The sequence below is a fragment of the Protopterus annectens genome, chromosome 16.part0, assembly GCF_019279795.1.
Source record: "Protopterus annectens isolate FY-2018-M chromosome 16.part0, PAN1.0, whole genome shotgun sequence".
NCBI classification, from domain to species: Eukaryota; Metazoa; Chordata; order Ceratodontiformes; family Protopteridae; genus Protopterus; species Protopterus annectens.
In genome coordinates this window covers 92476402-92493766 of record NC_056750.1, presented here as the reverse complement: position 1 = coordinate 92493766, position 17365 = coordinate 92476402, and the positions used below count along the sequence as shown (strand labels likewise).

At 44.4% G+C, this 17365-nt stretch overlaps 1 protein-coding gene across 1 annotated transcript in view; it reads left to right on the top strand.

Annotated features, from left to right (window-relative positions):
• The window catches only part of LOC122790519 (lysine-specific demethylase 3B-like), a 1629922-nt gene that overhangs the window by 1008304 nt on the left and 604253 nt on the right, over positions 1–17365 (top strand). The gene's annotated exons all lie outside the window — the stretch shown is intronic.

Sequence of the window (17365 nt, the reverse complement as noted above, 5' to 3'; positions counted from 1 at the left end):
ACGCTTGTGTCCCTTTGCGGAGGCCTTTAAGTCTTCCTTCGCCAATGCCCCCTTTGATGGGTCCTCCGTGTTTGGACCCAAGGTGAAGGACACACTGACTCGGTGCGAGCAGGAGGGCAAGACCTTGACTGCCGTGGGGGCCCGTTTTTCCGCTCCCTCTAGACCTTTACCCCAAGGCCCAGAGAGGAGGGAAAATGTGGTTCAGGAAATCTCAAAGGTCTTTCCCTACTCCACCGAGTGATCCCCCCCCTCTAGAGGCAGGGGGGGGGGATTCAGGAAGACGCCGCCCCAGAGGCGGCAGAGGCCTCTGTAACTCTGGAGACCGCAATTCCTTTCGTGGTCCATCCTACGCTCACTGTCCCTGAGACGTGGCCCGACTGCGCATCTCCGGAGCCAGTCCGGGGGTCGCTTTGCGGAACACCCGCAAGCTTGGGAATCTGTCACCAAGGATCAGTGGGTGCTCCGGACCATAACCGGAGGTTATCTCATCCCTTTCATCAAGATCCCCCCTCTTCCTATCAGGAAAATCCCGGATGTGCCACCCAGTCAGCGGGATCAAGCAGCGGTCGAGGTTTCAAAGCTGCTAAGAAAAGGAGTCATCCAGCCTGTCCCCGCCGACCAGATCGGATCAGGAACTTACTCAAGACTATTTTTGGTGCCAAAAAAGACAGGGAACTTAAGGCCCATTTTGGACCTCAGATCATTGAACTGCTTTGTAAAAATCCAAATTCCGAATGGTCACCCTTCAGTCCATTCTCCCGTTATTGGAGAAGGATGTTTGGATGTGCTCCATAGATCTCAAGGACGCTCACTATCACATTTTGATAAGTCAAGAGTCCAGGAGTCATTTACGCTTCCGCCTGGGAGCCAGTCATTTCTAGTTCCGAGCACTGCCCTTTGGTCTCACCACAGCCCCCAGGGTGTTCACCAAGTGTCTGGCAGTAGTGACAGCTCACTTGAGAAGTCTAGGATTCCAAGTGTTTCCCTATCTAAACAACTGGCTCTTTACTGCCACCTCCAAGCATCTATTAGTTCGGGCGCTTATGACCACAGTCAGTTTGGGTCATTCACTAGGAATCACGTTCAATTGGGAAAAATCTGTGCTGCAGCCGTCTCAGCGTATTACCTTTATAGGCGCAGAGTTAGACACAAGAAGAATGCGGGCATTCTTGCCGGTAGAAAGGATTCAGGTCCTGCAGTCTCAGGTTCAAACCTTGTTACCCAGATCATGAGTTCAGGCCAGACTGATTCTGCAGTTATTGGGCACGATGGCCTCGACTGTTCTTCTACTCCCCTTAGCCAGGCTGCACATGCGGGTGCTGCAATGGCTACTGTGTCGGTTCAATGGTCCTTTCAGGAACTCCCCTTGAACCATTTGGTCCAGATTACGGAAATTTGCCGTCGGGACCTACGTTGGTGGCTGCTTCGGTCCAACCTGGACCAGGGGCGACCCTTTGCCCTTCAGCCTCCTGTCGCCACGGTAACCACGGACGCCTCACAGATAGGGTGGGGGGTCATTATCTGGACAGGTCTGTCCAAGGCACGTGGCAGGGTCACGAAACGCACTTACATATCAATATCCTGTTAATGAGAGTGGTGCTACTGGCGTTGCAAGCACTTCATCATGCTCTTCCCCGGGGTACTATTGCGATTCTGTCCGACAACATGTCGGTAGTCTGGTACATAAACAAGCAAGGTGGAACCAGGTCCTACCCTCTTTGCCAAGAGGCCATGAGAGTGTGGCATTGGGCGATTGCTACCCAGCATTTCCTAGTGGCAACGCACATTCCGGGGAAATCCAATGTGATTGCAGACAGGCTGAGCAGGACTTTTCCTGTTGCCCCACGAGTGGTCCCTCAACGACAGGGTGGCTGCAAACATCTTCGCCAAGTGGGGCCTCCCTTGTTGCGACTTGTTCGCCAGCCCTCACAATGCGAAATGCAGGGAGTTCTTCATTCTGACTCCCTCTCAGGGGTAGATTCCCAGGGACACTCTAGCTCACAGTTGGCCCCCCGGTCTACTTTACGCCTTCCCTCCGGTTCCCCTTCTCCCGAAGGTGATACAGAAGGCGATTTATCTAGGAAGCGACATGATTTTGATCGCTCCACACTGGCCTCGTCAGGTTTGGTTCCCCTTCCTTCTGAGGTATGCGGTGGATGGCCCATGGTTTCTGGACCTGGTGCCCGACCTGTTAACTCATCAGTTGGGACAGTGTCACCCATCCCTCAGGTCCTTGAGGTTGGCCGCTTGGTTACTCCACTTCCAACCTTAGTCAGAGATAACTCTTTCTCCAGACGTCATCCACATTTTGTCCTCTTCTCACAAACCTTCCACTATTAAACTGTATTCCAGCAAATGGAAGAGGTTTGCTCTTTGGGCCCAGCAACGAGGTATAGATTCCCTTACCGCCCCAGTACCTCAGGTTTTAAAATTCCTGGCTTCTTTGTTTTATTTGGGCTCTTCAGTTTCCACAATTAAAGTCCAACTGGCGGCTATCTCTAATTTTTATGTCTCCTTTGAGCCTTCCTTAATGGCAAACAGGCTTTGCAAATCTTTCCTTAAAGGAGCGTGGCTCCTTCGGCCCCCAATAGCCCATCCTGTGCCCCCTTGGGACCTGAATATGGTTCTAGCTTCTTTAACTGCCTGCCCCTTTGAACCAGCAGCTACTTGTGATATAAAATTTCTATCTTGGAAAACCGCCTTTTTGGTGGCAATAACCTCTGCCAAGCGGGTCTCAGAGCTTCAGGCTCTCTGTTCTAATCCTCCTTATTTGACCTTTCACAAAGACAGAGTGTCCCTCAAGTTAAATCCCTCTTTCTTGCCCAAGGTAGCATCCCCCTTATGCATTCAACAATCCTTGGAGCTCCCTGTGTTTGCCCAAATTCTCCAATAGCGCAGAATATATTTTCCATCAGTTGGATGTTTACAGACAACTGCGTTTTTATTTAAGTAGGACCAATCAGACACGAAAGTCAGATCAGCTGTTTGTGTCCTTTGTGGAAAATAGGTTGGGTCAACCGGTGGTTAAAACCACCATAGCCAAATGGATTAAAGATTGCATCTCCTTCATTTATTCACGGTCCGGCAAAGAGCTACCCTTCCCAGTCAGGGCTCATTCTACCAGGGCAATGGCTACTTCTGTAGCATTCCACTCCAAATTATCGATAGATGATATCTGTGCGGCCGCTACCTGGACTTCTCCACACACCTTCATTTCTCATTACAAGATAGATGTGGCTTCTCGAGGTAGAGCTTCCTTTGGTTCCACAGTTCTCAGGAGTGTTTTCCAATGAGCCACCTGGGATTTAGGTGCTAGGGACGCTGTCCCATCAGTTATGAATGTAGGCGAGATAGGATCCCATTACATCTTTTAGTTATGTACTTACCATAACTTCAGATGTATGGGATCCATCTCGCCTACATCTCTCCCTCCTTCCCCCTTCCCATTGGATTTAGAGGGAATCTTGCTACTTACTGAGTTTTTCTCTTGAGGGACTTTAGTTTGTTACAGTTGCTGCTATGTCTCTGTGTCTGGATGTAGGTTTGAAAGCGAACAAACAAGATCTGGGGAAGCAGGCGTGGTGCATTCTGGGATAAAGGGGTAGCCCAGCCAATTAGAGACTTCTTTCTAGTATATATTGGCCGAGTCAGAGCCGATGGATCGGCTCCAAACCCATCAGTTATGAATGTAGGCGAGATGGATCCCATACATCCGTAGTTATGGTAAGTACATAACTAAAAGTTTCCCATGTTGGTAATGACCAGGTCTAAGATATTGCTGCCCCTGGTGGGGGTGTGAATAAGTTGATCCAAGGCATTGGAATTTATGAATTCTAGAAAATGTTGAGCAAAAGAGTTGGTACATGAGTAGTTTTCCCAGTTAATGATGGGGTGGTTGAAATCGCCCATTATTGGGGTGTTGGGTTGTACCCTAATACTTTCCAGTGTATCAAGAAATGAGGAGTGTGAATCCTGGGGCATGGTCATGTTTCACTTCATTTATGTCTTATTCAATATGAAGTTGACTTCATCTTGAATAAGACATAATGATCTTTTATTTTTTGTCTTCTGTTTTTCTTAGGTGTCTTTAGCTGCCAAAATTGATTCATTTTTAAAATCTGTATGCCTAAATACTTAATTTTATCATGCTCCCATAAATACAAATACTGGCGAACTAACTCATGTGTAAGCATATAGTTTGCAGCTGTTGTCTGTCTTGTTTTAATTTATTTCCCTAAAAGCTTGAAATTGTCTCAAAATGTGTAAGCAATACATGAATGTCTTATTCTGAATTTGTCAAATACAGTGCATCATTTGCAACCAAAGTCCGTTTCTCTTGACTGCTTTAATGGTTGTAACCCTGGATTTATGAAACCGTTTTCTTAGCTGAGGGCTGCAAATATACTCCAAATACAATGCAGACAGTAAAATGGGCATCTTAACCCGATTCTTGTACTCAAACAGCCTATATGAAAGAAACCCTCCCACTTATGTTCTTAACTCTGAACTTTCATATATTCTCCTTGAATTTTATTATTTTGTTTTGAAATGCAAATCCTGTCATTGCTCTGCTCAAATTCTAAACAGACCTGTTGGATGCTTTCTCTGCATTCAGAGTGTCAGTAGTACTGTATTCTTGTATTCAGTTTGTGTCACTGTTTTGTTGATGCTATCATTTATGTGTATCTCTTCCACAATGTACATTGATCTGTATCTATTAATTTTGGCAAAATTTCTGGTACTTTTTTAGCCATTATTGGCATGAGCACCTTATAGTTGTATGCTTCAGAATTGAAACTGGTCTGTGTTCGACAGGCTCTGCTTAGTCCTTTCTCTGTTTTGGTACTTTTTCCATTTTTGCCTTTTTCCATAAAGTGGGCACTTCACCATTTAAGACATTATAGAATAGTGCCTTCCAAATCAGAGTATTTACTTTTCATTATTAGATGATGGACTGCAGCAATAGTCATACAAGCATGTTTTATCAACAGGACAGTGACTTAACCCCCGTCATAGATGGGCTTGAGTTTAAATGCCTAATAGGCATTTCTTTGAGTTGACTTCATCTGGAAAGTAAATACTGTTAGATTTCCAAGTTTTATGGCTCAGATACAGTACTTGTATTCAGTATCTCGCGTATGCTTTATGCATTAAAGTAGGCTGAGCACATGTTTGTTATTATGCTTCAGATAGGAAAGCCCGTTTTGAACTTGTATGCTGTTTGCTATTGATGTAGAGCAGCTTGAATAAGGCATGACGAGGAATCACCACACTTCCTGCCTTTAGGATGTGTACCTTCACATAAAGTAAGTTATGGCTTCATGTCAGAAGTGAGACTTATCTTCTGAGTTCTAACACTGCCACAAGTTATATATATATATATGGCAAGATGCTTGTACCTCCGAGTAAAGGGAGTACTCCAGAACACCGCAGTTTTTAATTGTGTATACTTTCTCCATTCATACTTTCAGTTTTGCTCTTCTGAGGTTTGCCAAATACAGTCCTAGGAATTTCAGCAAAAACCCTTCAGTGATGATGTCATCAGAAAGATTCTCAAATCTGTCATGTTATGGAAATTGTTGATGGGTTGTGCTTTTCAGAAATCTTTATATTGTCAATTAATTTAAACTGCTGTGTATTGTAAGAAAGATGAAATACTTCTATGGCTAGTCCCTTTACCACTTTGATATTGTTTTGTTAAAAAATGTACATTCAAAGTTTACTTACCTTTTGCATTATAGCATGCCATATATCTGACTACACAAAATGTTCCTCTTTCTGTCACTAACAGTCTTGCCTGTGAAAAGGTCATTTGTTTTGTAAAATTCAGTTTTCCCAGAGTTACTTCACTGAAACTCTTAAGTTAAACTTTGCAGTCATAAATGTCCGAGAGGGAAATGTGTCATGATGTATCTGTAGTCTTTAGTAAATTTACCACTGCGCATGTACAGGGGCACATAGGTTAAAGTCTATTGATATTTTATATCACTAAGTAAAATTAATATTGCTTGTCTTAAAAAAAATTATGAAGCTATCCTACGGGTAAAGTAAAATTAAGGTTACTTGTCTTTTAAAAAAAAAATTATGAAGCTTTTTAAGAAATGCCACACAGCGAATAGGTTTCACACCCTGGAGTATGAATTGTGACACAATAACCTATCAAATGCAATGATCTCTACAGTTAGTGTGATTGATCACTTTAAGGTGTTTAAGTGGTTTGGAACTACTAAACAGAAGCATTTTCTTCACTGGTGGAAAAGCAAGAAAATGTGAATGGATGATTGAGATATTTTTGCTTTCAGAATTGACTTCTAATTAAGAAACCACTGTTTTCCATGGATGTTGCACTCTTACAAGATGTGTAGTGCAAGTTTATTTTCTGTGAATAGTATTTGAATTAGTACTTTGTTCCTTTCCTTTAGATTCTTCTTATAAAAGTGGCAGTTCTGACTTAATTTGGGTCCAGTGATGCTGTTAGCTGAATCTCAGCCTACACAGCTTTTCCACTGTGACCACATTTCCCACAGGTTTTCCTTTTAGCACCCGTAGATGCCCTTCAAGTACTATCCCTTGCTTCATTTTGTGTGGTGGTGTACTTTTTTCTGGAGAGAGCTGCCTTCTCAGAACACTGGATTATTTGTGAGGTGGTAGGATCATGACCAGCAAGGCAATACTGATGGTGGTGGATGTCCATCACATCTTTGGTAGCACAGAGTCGTGTGTCAGGGATGGAGCGAAGGGAACAGCTGCCCCAGGGACAGTCTGTTAGAGGATTCAGTTAGCACTTCTGAAAGGTTCCTGATTGGTTAAACGTGCAGTACTGGCATTCATTTAAACAGGTTGATACCCTGATGACTGCCTGAAAGGATTTTTTTTTGTCATTGCCAACTTGGGGAACTTTTTTGTGTTCTTCAGCTTTGGATTGAGGGGAATTTTTGACTGGGAACTGCCCAGGGCACCATTTGAGCTAGCAATGGTGGAAGCGCATATCCATTTCTGAGTTTTGCCTCCTTGTCAAGTGCATATTTGCATCCTCTAATGTGTACTTTCTACTACTCATGCTGTTGTAGTGAAAGTCTTTTCATATGTTTTGTTTGTAGGTTCAGCATTTAGTCTGTCCATGGATTGGCTGAGTTACATTGTGGCTGCAAAGCAGTAATTTTGACCAGACAACACAGAACCAATTAGTTACCAATACACTGGAGGAGCTTGGCTTGAAAGAGTGGAAGTAAGCAGCCAGTATGGACTCAACCGTTTTGGGGGGGGGGGTGCTACTTGATCGGATGTATTTCTGACATTTAGCAGATTTTGGTGTTCTGTTAAGCTGTAAATGAGCCAAGCACACTTGACACCAAGATGTGCCAACACAGTAACTACATTTTGACTTGCGCACATTCAAGTGCATAAATCATTGGAACAGCGTTATGTTTTTTTTACATACAAACTGCTGCCGCAGGGTAACAGGAGTAGAACCAGCAGTAACTCTGCCTGACAGTTTTCTAGCCTAGTTCACATCCATATAGTAAGAATTGGGCAGATTATGTCATAAGTGGTGGTGTGCTTTGCAGGTAGCAGTAACAGAAAGACAAAAATAAAAGGAGCATTCATTTGCTAAACAACTCCCCTCCTTAACCCTGCTGCCCTTCTTTTCTCCCTTTCATTCTGTTCTGTACGTATTGTTAATTTTACTGTCACTCTATGCATCTCCTTGAGGCTTCTATCATTGAGTACGTCCATTATCTCCTTTCTCATTTTGGTTTCCTTCCTCTATATATGTTCTACTAATCTTGTTTCCTCCTCCTTATTTAAGAGAGTTGAATGCACTTCTCAAGGTGTAGCCTCAGCAGTGGCCTGTGCTGAGAAAAGAATGCATCTGATATCTGTTTTCATTCTGTTCAACGTTTGGGTTGTCAGATCCAGTTGAATCTGACATTGGCACTTTCTACCAGAGCTTTGGATCAAAGCTCTGACTCTTCCTCTACCGACAATTTCCTCCTTCCATCTGATTTACATCAGATCTCGTTTGCCGCCTGTTCATCCAGATGTGTTTCCGAGAGCACTTCCTGCAGTCATGATGAGTGAAATCCTTTCTCTTTTTTTTCCAGTTTTCAGTCTCTTAACTCCTCCCCTTAGTATTTAATATTAGGTATATTGCAAACTAGGATTAAGATAAGTAGTGATTTGAAGTCCTGAAGACTGTGTTCAGAATGAGTTTTTTTTGTTCTAGACTTTTCTAGTAGTGTTAACTGAACGTGCTAGTTTTGGTGTCTAGCAGTAGACTTGTCAGTGTGGTCTCTATTTCTGTTTACTGTGCTTATTGTCTATGTAGTTATAGATGGTTATAGACCTAGTTAGATTTTTATTTACAGAGTAATACTAAGTGTAGATTGAGGATTTGTCAAGACAATAGAAGACAGACACCTTCCCTCTTTAAGACCCCCCCCCCAATTCCCTGTATGTTTCTTGCTTGGGTGCCTCTCACCTTCAAGCAAATTGTGAAATATGTGCTTCCTTTGTATCCAGAGCCATCCAAGGCAGGAGGGAAAAATGAATAATTCGGGGTTTGCTACTTCCTCTGACAAGGTCCTCCACTATGTCTTCCAAAGCAAGACCTTCATCTGCTTCTCCCAATAGTATGAAGAGAAAAAGAACAGGACAAAAGAAAAACATTGAGAGAGACTGGTAGAGAAAATGACTGTTGTGATAGCAAATTAGAAAAGGACTGTTGACAGCAGATTAGAAGAGAGTAGAAAAATCAAGAAAACATTTTCTGGATCTGACCAGTCTGCTGGGTCCATTGCCTAAGACTTTGAGGCAGTTGGAGCCATCTCCCACCCAGATCCAAACTCCCTCTCCTAGAACTTTTTTCCCCAGAGTTCAATGAGTCCTCAGTTACATTCAGTAACCCTTCAAAATAAGCTACCTTTGAGATCTGCATCTGTAGATTCATTGTTGAGGTCAGGAAGATCTACCAGAAGTGTCACAGAAACAAAATTTGACAAAATGAGAATTTTTGAGGGCACAGATCCAACTGGGGTCCTCCCTGAACCGTCCCCCCAGAGGAGGTCCAGGAACAGGCCTATCGACCCCCATCAAATTTCACTAATGTAACGGTCCACTACTCTCATCTGATTTCCATGGGTGTGAACCTTTCTGGGACACCTTGGTCAGATCCGACAGCACTAGAATCTTTGGCTTCAACTGCATCCCTTATTCTCATGCCTTCCGTGGTATCAGGTCAAGATGAGTCCGGGAGCTGAAGCATTGGGGTTGGAGCACTGGCTGTAGAGTCATCCCCAAAGTTCTAAGAACCGTTACTTCCCCTCAGTGCTTCAGCACATGACAACTCAGGTTCAGAGTCCTGCTTGGAGCCAATCTCCATTGGAACCGGGAGACTTCCCAAGTCAATTGACAGAGGAAGACATTTCTTGGCTCCAGTGACAGTCTGCTTATAAGGCTGTGGAAAGGATCTTGGCTGGTTCAAGAGGGACATGTGCATGCACAGAGTTTGGATCCGATGTCCTTCAAGGATGCATCTGCATAATTACAATTTGTCTGATGAAGGGTAACACCCGAAAGCGCTAACATCTTTTTATCTGTTTTTTGGATTTTAACTGTGTTTTAATAAAGACTTTTCATACGACAGCAGTATCCTTCTGGAGGTTTTTTCTTTATTTGAATGATCTGCATTCTTTACAAATGGGTTGTCCTGTCGTCAGGCAGCCCTTCGGTCGGCCGGATTCCAAAGTCTGGGTCTGGCCTCGGCTGGTGTCGCACTTCACCCGACGTCATAGCTGCAGTTATTCGGGTATAAAGGCATCAGCCGACGCCATTTTCCTCCGTCTTTCTTGCCGCGTGGCACCCGAAGCAGAAGTTGTTCGCAAGTGCCGGTCGGTCAGAACCAGAGATTACTACTACCGAAAACTACTTCGAAGACTTCTAAAAAGCTAAGTACCCCGTTGGGGACTCTTTCTTGCCTCAGCCGATGTCAGAAAAAGTGAATAACTGTTTAACTTGTGGGAAACAAATACCTCATAAAGATTTCCACTCTTACTGCTTACCTTGTCTAGGCCCAGACCACGATGTCGCAGCTTGTCTAGCTTGTGCTTCTTTTAACCGGTGGACGCTTAGACGTCGGTCGGAGTTTGCTGAGGAGTTTTTCGGCTCAGATTTTGCTTACATTATGCCGTCGGATCCTCCGACTTCGCAAATATCTAAAAAACGCAAGGAAAAGGACCGACACTCGCGGTCCGCGGTTTCGGCCGAAACCGCGGTTAAGCCAACCGCGAGTGTCTCTGTTTCGGCTGAAACCGAGCAAGCGGTTCCTCCTTCAGCCGAAAACTTTCCTCCTGCCGAGGCCTCTTCTAACCTCGTGGAATCGGCTTCTGATATCCCACCTACTGTTACAGTTTCTCAGGAATTATCAGACACTATTCCCTTGGATATTTCTACCCCTGCACGTGGAGCTGCTAGGCCACCTGCAGCCATGTCCATTAAGGCCTTTGCCAGGGCTAAAGCAGCTAAATCTACTAAATCTGTGCCTGCTAAGCCCCCCTCTCACAGGCCTAGCTCTAGTTCACAAATGCTTAGTTTAGCAGAGGATCTCATTTCTTTAATCCGAGGATCCCAACCTCAACCAGACAGGGCCTCTCACCCGCCTCCAGAGAAGAGGCCTAGAGCAGACCCCCTGAGCCAGTGTCTACAGATGATTCCTCTGATGACTCAAATGATACAGACCCTCCAGAGGCCCCATACTCCCCTTATGAAGACTCTGATGGTGAAGAGTCCATTCCTTCTGCCTCTCCGCCTGAGGAATTTTCCTTTGGGGAAACCCTGCATGCTATGAGGGAACAATTTCAGTGGCAGGGCCAGGATTTTTCAGATTCCAGAAAAAGGCTTAGAACTTTTCTGCATTTACCACAACATAGGCCTTTAGCCATACCTCCAGTTCTTTCTGTTGTAGATGATGCTTGTACTGCTCCTGATTCTCTGCCTCCGGCCCCTGTTAAGCCCGATAGATACTACAGGGTCCCGGACACACATTACCACTTGTATAAGGCTCCCCTTGCAGATCCAGAGACTATCTCCCAAGGACCTAAGGCTGTAGCAGCCACCTCTGCCAAAAACCCCCTCCCCTCTGAAAGAGAATCCAGATCCTTAGAGAGATGGGGTAAAAAAGTTTACACTTCTGCTACTCTTTCAGCTAGGGCCTTGAACTGTCAATTTCACATGATGCAGTATCAAGAATTTTTGCTAGATCAGTTAACCAAAAAAGTGTCCTCAGATGAAACAGTAGACAAAAATATGTGCAGGAAATGGTACATAACATTCAACAAGTCAGTAACCATTCCTAAAATGCGGCTATGATGCACTGGAGGCTTCCTTTAGATCAGCCATGACTGGCACAGTCATCAGAAGGCATGCATGGCTAAAAGAACAGGCCTTACCAGACCATGTCAAATCAAAACTATTAGATGCTCCTATGGATAAGATCAATTTGTTTGGCTCTCCTGCACAACAAGTACTGAAGAAGATGGAAGAGAAGGCAAAATCTGTCCAAACAGTAAAAGATTTCTTACAGGTCCAACCTCCGAGGTTTAGCAGGAATTGGCCCTCCAAGAATTGGTCCTTTCCAGACTCCTCCAGAACTCAGAGAGGCAGGAATAGGCGTTCAAGAGGCAGAAGCCAATCCAGGGGTGCTTACAGAGGACGTCAGTGACAGGGCAACACCCAGCGGGGCACAGCCACAGACACAGCCACCACCACAACTACTGGTCAATCACAGTGACTTGGCTCTGGCACCGCCTACCAGGGAACAACTGCAAGCACCCTTAGGCGGGAAGCTAGCCTTATTTACGACAAACTGGCATTACATCACAAGAGACAAGTGGATTTTACAGATAACAGACCAGGGTTACAGGTTTCACTTCCATACTCTACCAGGGAAGAGAGGAATGCCAAACCTACCTCCAAATCAAAAGACAGAAGCACTAAAACAAATATCCCAATTATTAAGGATGAGAGCTGTAGAAAAGGTACCATCTATGGAGCAAGGGAAGGGATTTTACTCCAGACTCTTCCTGGTACCAAGAAAAGAAGGCAAATGGAGACCTATTCTCGACTTGTCCGCTTTAAACACATTCCTCATTGTTCCAAAATTCAAAATGCTGACCCTACAGCAGCTTCTTCCCATGCTGGGCAAGGAGTCTTGGCTGGTGACTCTAGATCTCAAGGAGGCATACCTGCACGTCCCCATACGACCAAACTGCAGAAGATACCTCAGATTTCTTGCAGGATCAGAGCATTATCAATTCTCAGCATTGCCCTTTGGCTTATCTACTGCGCCCAGAGTGTTCACGAAATGCCTGGCATCAGTAATTGCTCATTGCAGGCTTCAGGGAATCCAAATCTACCCATACCTGGACGACTGCCTGATACAAGCGGACAACGAAAGCAGGCTAGCAGAAGATTTACAAAGGGTCATTTATCTGCTACAAGCCCTGGGATACACAGTCAATTTAAAAAAGTCAAGACTAATTCCATCCCAGAGAATAACCTTTTTGGGTGCAGAGTTGGACACATCAAGGCAAATGGCATTCCTAACAGCAGAAAAACAGGAGCAGCTACCTCTCTACTTCTTGGCCTTAACAAAACAGAACCATCTGACAGCAAGAAAAGTTCTGCAAGCCTTGGGCTTCATGGCATCCTGCATAATATTTGTTCCTCATGCCAGACTGCATATGAGAAAACTACAGTGGTACCTAAGGAATGTATGGTCTCAACACAAGCACAGCTTGGAAACCCAGATTCCCATTATTCCATGCCTGAAGCAAGAATTCCTATGGTGGGCTCAGGCTTGTCAATCAAACACAGGATTGCCTTTTCACAGTGCTCAACCAAGCCAAACCATCACGACAGACGCCTCAGACCTCGGTTGGGGGGCACACATGCTGGACAAGTGCATACAAGGCTTATGGTCTCAAAACCAGCTGCACCTACACATAAATCTAAAGGAGATGCTGGCAGTAAAACTGGCAATTCAGGCATTCAGACCATTCCTTCAGCAAGGTCTATTGATGATAAGGACAGACAACACCACAGTTATGTGGTACATCAACAAACAGGGAGGCACACACTCATATCCTCTTTGCGGATGGCACTGGATCTCTGGAATGTGGCCCTGAGCTACAACATACAGTTAAAAGCAATTTTGTACCAGGAAAAGAAAACATCCTAGCAGACATTTTAAGCAGGACTACCACGGATGCCCACGAATGGATGCTGCATCCGACATCTTCAAAACCATTACAAGAAAATGGGGACTCCCAGAAATAGACTTATTTGCATCCCCACGCAATCACCAACTAAAGAAATTCTGCACAAGGACGTACCACCCACTTGCTTGGAAGGTGGACTCCTATCCTTCAGTTGGAAAAACCTGACAGCATATGCATTCCCACCACTTCCTTTGATGCACAAAGTGCTATTGAAGATCAAAGAGGACCGTCCAAGGATCATTCTGATAGCTCCAGACTGGCCAAGGCAACATTGGTACCCATTACTGAGGAGCATGTCTTGGGAACAAATATGGCCACTACCCCTGGTTCCCTTGCTGTTAACACAGAACAACTACAACAATCTGCATCCAAACCTGAAAACTCTGCAGCTGACTGCCTGGAACATTGCATAAGACCAATTAACCCAAATTTATCACAAAGGGTTAAAGACATTATCCTTGAGGCTCGCAGACCCTCAACAAGAAAAAATTATTCAGCAAAATGGAAAAGATATCTCATTTGGAGTACTGAAAAAGGAGATGTGTCACTGGTAAACATAGCCAACATTCTGGAATACTTGGCAGAGCTCTTCCACACAGGCCTGTCCTATTCCTCCATCAAGATTCATGCATCAGCTATTTCAGCAGAATACGACTTGGATCCTCCTGTCTTCTCACACCCTCTGCTCAGACAGTTTCTGAGAGGAATTAAAAATGTAAAGCCTCCTAGGAAGCCACCATTACCAGCATGGGACTTGAACTTTGTGCTAGAAAAATTGACACTTCCTCCTTTCGAACCAGCAGCAACAGCAGAATTGCAATACTTATCATGGAAGACTGCTTTCCTGCTGGCAATCACTTCAGCAAGAAGGGTATCTGAACTTCAGGCATTAATGGCAGTGCAACCCTTCCTGATCTTCCATCAAGATAGAGTGTCCATGAGAACAAATCCTTCCTTTATGCCTAAGGTGGTTTCCAGAGTTTCTTTAAATCAGGCTATCCACCTACCTACATTCTTCCCTAACCCACAGAACAGGGGAGAAAGACTGCTACATACCTTGGATGTACATAGACAATTACGCTATTACCTGGACAGGACCAAGGGCAATAGAAAAACTGACCAGCTACTGGTAGCATATGCAACAGGAAGGGAAGGAAAAGCAATTTCAAAACAGACAATCTCCAAGTGGATAGGAAATTGCATTAGATTTTGTTACTCCTACCATGGAAAGAAAACTCCAGAGAACATCAGGCCTCACTCTGCAAGGGCAACAGCCACTACCACAGCCTTCTTACGAGGAGTGGCTACCAAGGACATTTTAGAAGCTGCTACTTGGAGCTCCGTGCATACATTTGCCAAGCATTATAATTTACCTTTATACTCTAGATCCCGAGCAGGCTTTGCCACTGCTGTTTTGCAAGGGATCCTAACTACACCATAACTTTATTTGTCCACCTCCCCCAGTTTGGCTATGGTATTCTACCCATTTGTAAAGACTGCAGATGCATCCTTGAAGGACATAGTACAGTTTTGTACCTACCATAAATGTAGATGTCCGATAGGAATGCATCTGCAGTCAGGATTACCCACCCGCCTTCCCCTCTGTGGTGCTCCTAGGGTATTTGCCCATCTTATAGCTAGCTGGGGGAATCTATTATGGTGTATTTGTTTGTATATATGTACATACATGCTTATTTTTGTGTTTGCTCTCTACTATTTGGAATCATTGGCATTTATCCAAATTTAGCCTTCCAAGAGGGCTCCTGGCATCTGGGGCAAGAAACACTGAGGAAAATGGCGTCGGCTGATGCCTTTATACCCGAATAACTGCAGCTATGACGTCGGGTGAAGTGCGACACCAGCCGAGGCCAGACCCAGACTTTGGAATCCGGCCGACCGAAGGGCTGCCTGACGACAGGACAACCCATTTGTAAAGACTGCAGATGCATTCCTATCGGACATCTACATTTATGGTAGGTACAAAACTGTACTTTCTGACAACCAGTGGATCCTGTGCCTCATTCCTCTCATTTGAGTTGACAAGGACCGTCAGAACCCATAGGCTTCGAGAAAGCTTGACATTCAAGCTCCCCATCTGATTCCGACTTGTCTCCCATCAGAGCTCCAGAATTGTGTTCCACAAAAACAGTCAAGCAAATGGAAGCGCACAGGCTCCTCACCTAAGTGGGTGGCTGAGGACATGGCTGTAGATGAGGGTGAAGGATCCCCAGGCCCTCCCTAGAGGACATCACATTTAAGGACATCCTAGAATTGATGAAGCAGAAAGGGGAATTGTCCACTGAAACTCCTCATTTGGATGAATCTTTGTTCCTTGAAGACTTTGGGTTTGGCTCATCTATGTCCTGCAGTGTCCCTCAGATGCTTTATAGACCTCATAGCACAGAGGGCCTGGAGGGGGCCTTGACATTATAGAGCAACTCCCAAGAAGCCAGATAGAATCATTGCAGCTCCAAAAGACAGAAAACACTGGTCTAAGGGCCATCCATTAGATGGCATGGTGGTAGCAGTAGCCACAAAGAAAGAACTATCTGAAGAAAGTTTGTCTGTCCCTCCTCCTAGCAGAGAATTCAGGGTATTGGACAGGTTAGGGAAACGGACTTGCACTGCAGCAACGTTTGCACTTTAGTGCTGAATTAGCTTGCTCATTTGACTTTTTTTCCAAAAGGACTTGAAGCGCCTTCCAAGTCTCTTTCGGGTGACTTACCATTGGACATCCAAAAGACAGTGGAGGCCCAGTTGTCAGCCCTAAAATCTACCTCTAATATTGCCATGCAATTGACATCAAATACAGCAGATGGCATATAAGGGGCAGCTGGTACAGGCATTACCATGCATCTCTATGCCCTGATGTGGCTTTGAAACTTTGTGGAAGCTTCAAGGCATCTTTTATTAATGCCCCATTTCGATTGTTCCATGATTTTTGGACCCAAGGTAAACGAGACACTTAACAGGAGTTAACAAGATGATAAGACCCTGGCTGCTGTATGAGTCAGTTTCTCCACTCCACAGACGACATATTTCAGGAAACAAAGGGGAGCGGTTTGTTTATTTCCATTTGTTTACCAGGAAAGTCCACTGGGCCTGAGTGAACCCATTGCCATTGGAGGGTTGGAGAGAAAAGCTCCAGCATAAGTACATACAATATAAACAATGTTAAATTTATAAATTGCATAAAATTGCAATACAGGTAGAAGCAGTCATGAGTACAATATATGTACAGTCAGGCACAAGGAAAAGAAAACCTTTGCAGTTTTAGCTAATATAATTTTTCATTTGATGACCACTGGTTGTTGGATTATGTTAGGATTTGGGTGAAAGAATACTGTTATTTTTATTGATGTAAGATTTCTGTAGTTAGTTCAGCATATTAGTGAAAGATAAGGTAATTAGAGGCATTTGTGGATAGTATATTAATGTGCAGCAGTGAGTGTGATGGAGGACTAAGGGAGTTGTTGTGTCTTTTGGCTTTTCCCGGTTAGGGGTCGCCACAGCGGAACTCCGGTCTGCTAATGATTGGTAGTTTATTTTTATGTGCAGAGTTACCAGCCCTGACACACAACCTTCAACAAAGGTACGCCCATTCACGCATGTCTCCACGCAGAAGGTGCTCTAGCTGAGAATCGAACCGGACAACGTCTTACTGTTGAGGACTAAGGGAGTATTGGTCTAAATAGAGTGAGAAGCTAGGGAGCTATAGTTAAATGGGTGGATGGATGTAAATATTACATGTTTTATAGTAAGCATGTGGGTAGATTATGTTAAATTTATAGTAGATAGTTTTATAAAGGAGTTCAAGTTATAGATGGCTGAGAAGGCGGTACAGGAGCATTGCCACAGGGTGGAGAGATGAAGGCGTAGAGACGTTTTGAAGGAGGGACCATTGCTAATAGATCTGATAGATGATGGGAGAGAGTTCCCAGAGTTTGGCTATAGTGAAGGAGTAAAGCAATTGACCAGGTGGAAGTTTTGTTTTTTTCTACGTGTAAGAGAAATTGATTTTTGGATCTGAGTGGTCTGGTGGGTTGGGACAGAGTTAGAACTGGGGTAAGGGCTGGGCAGCTAGAAGG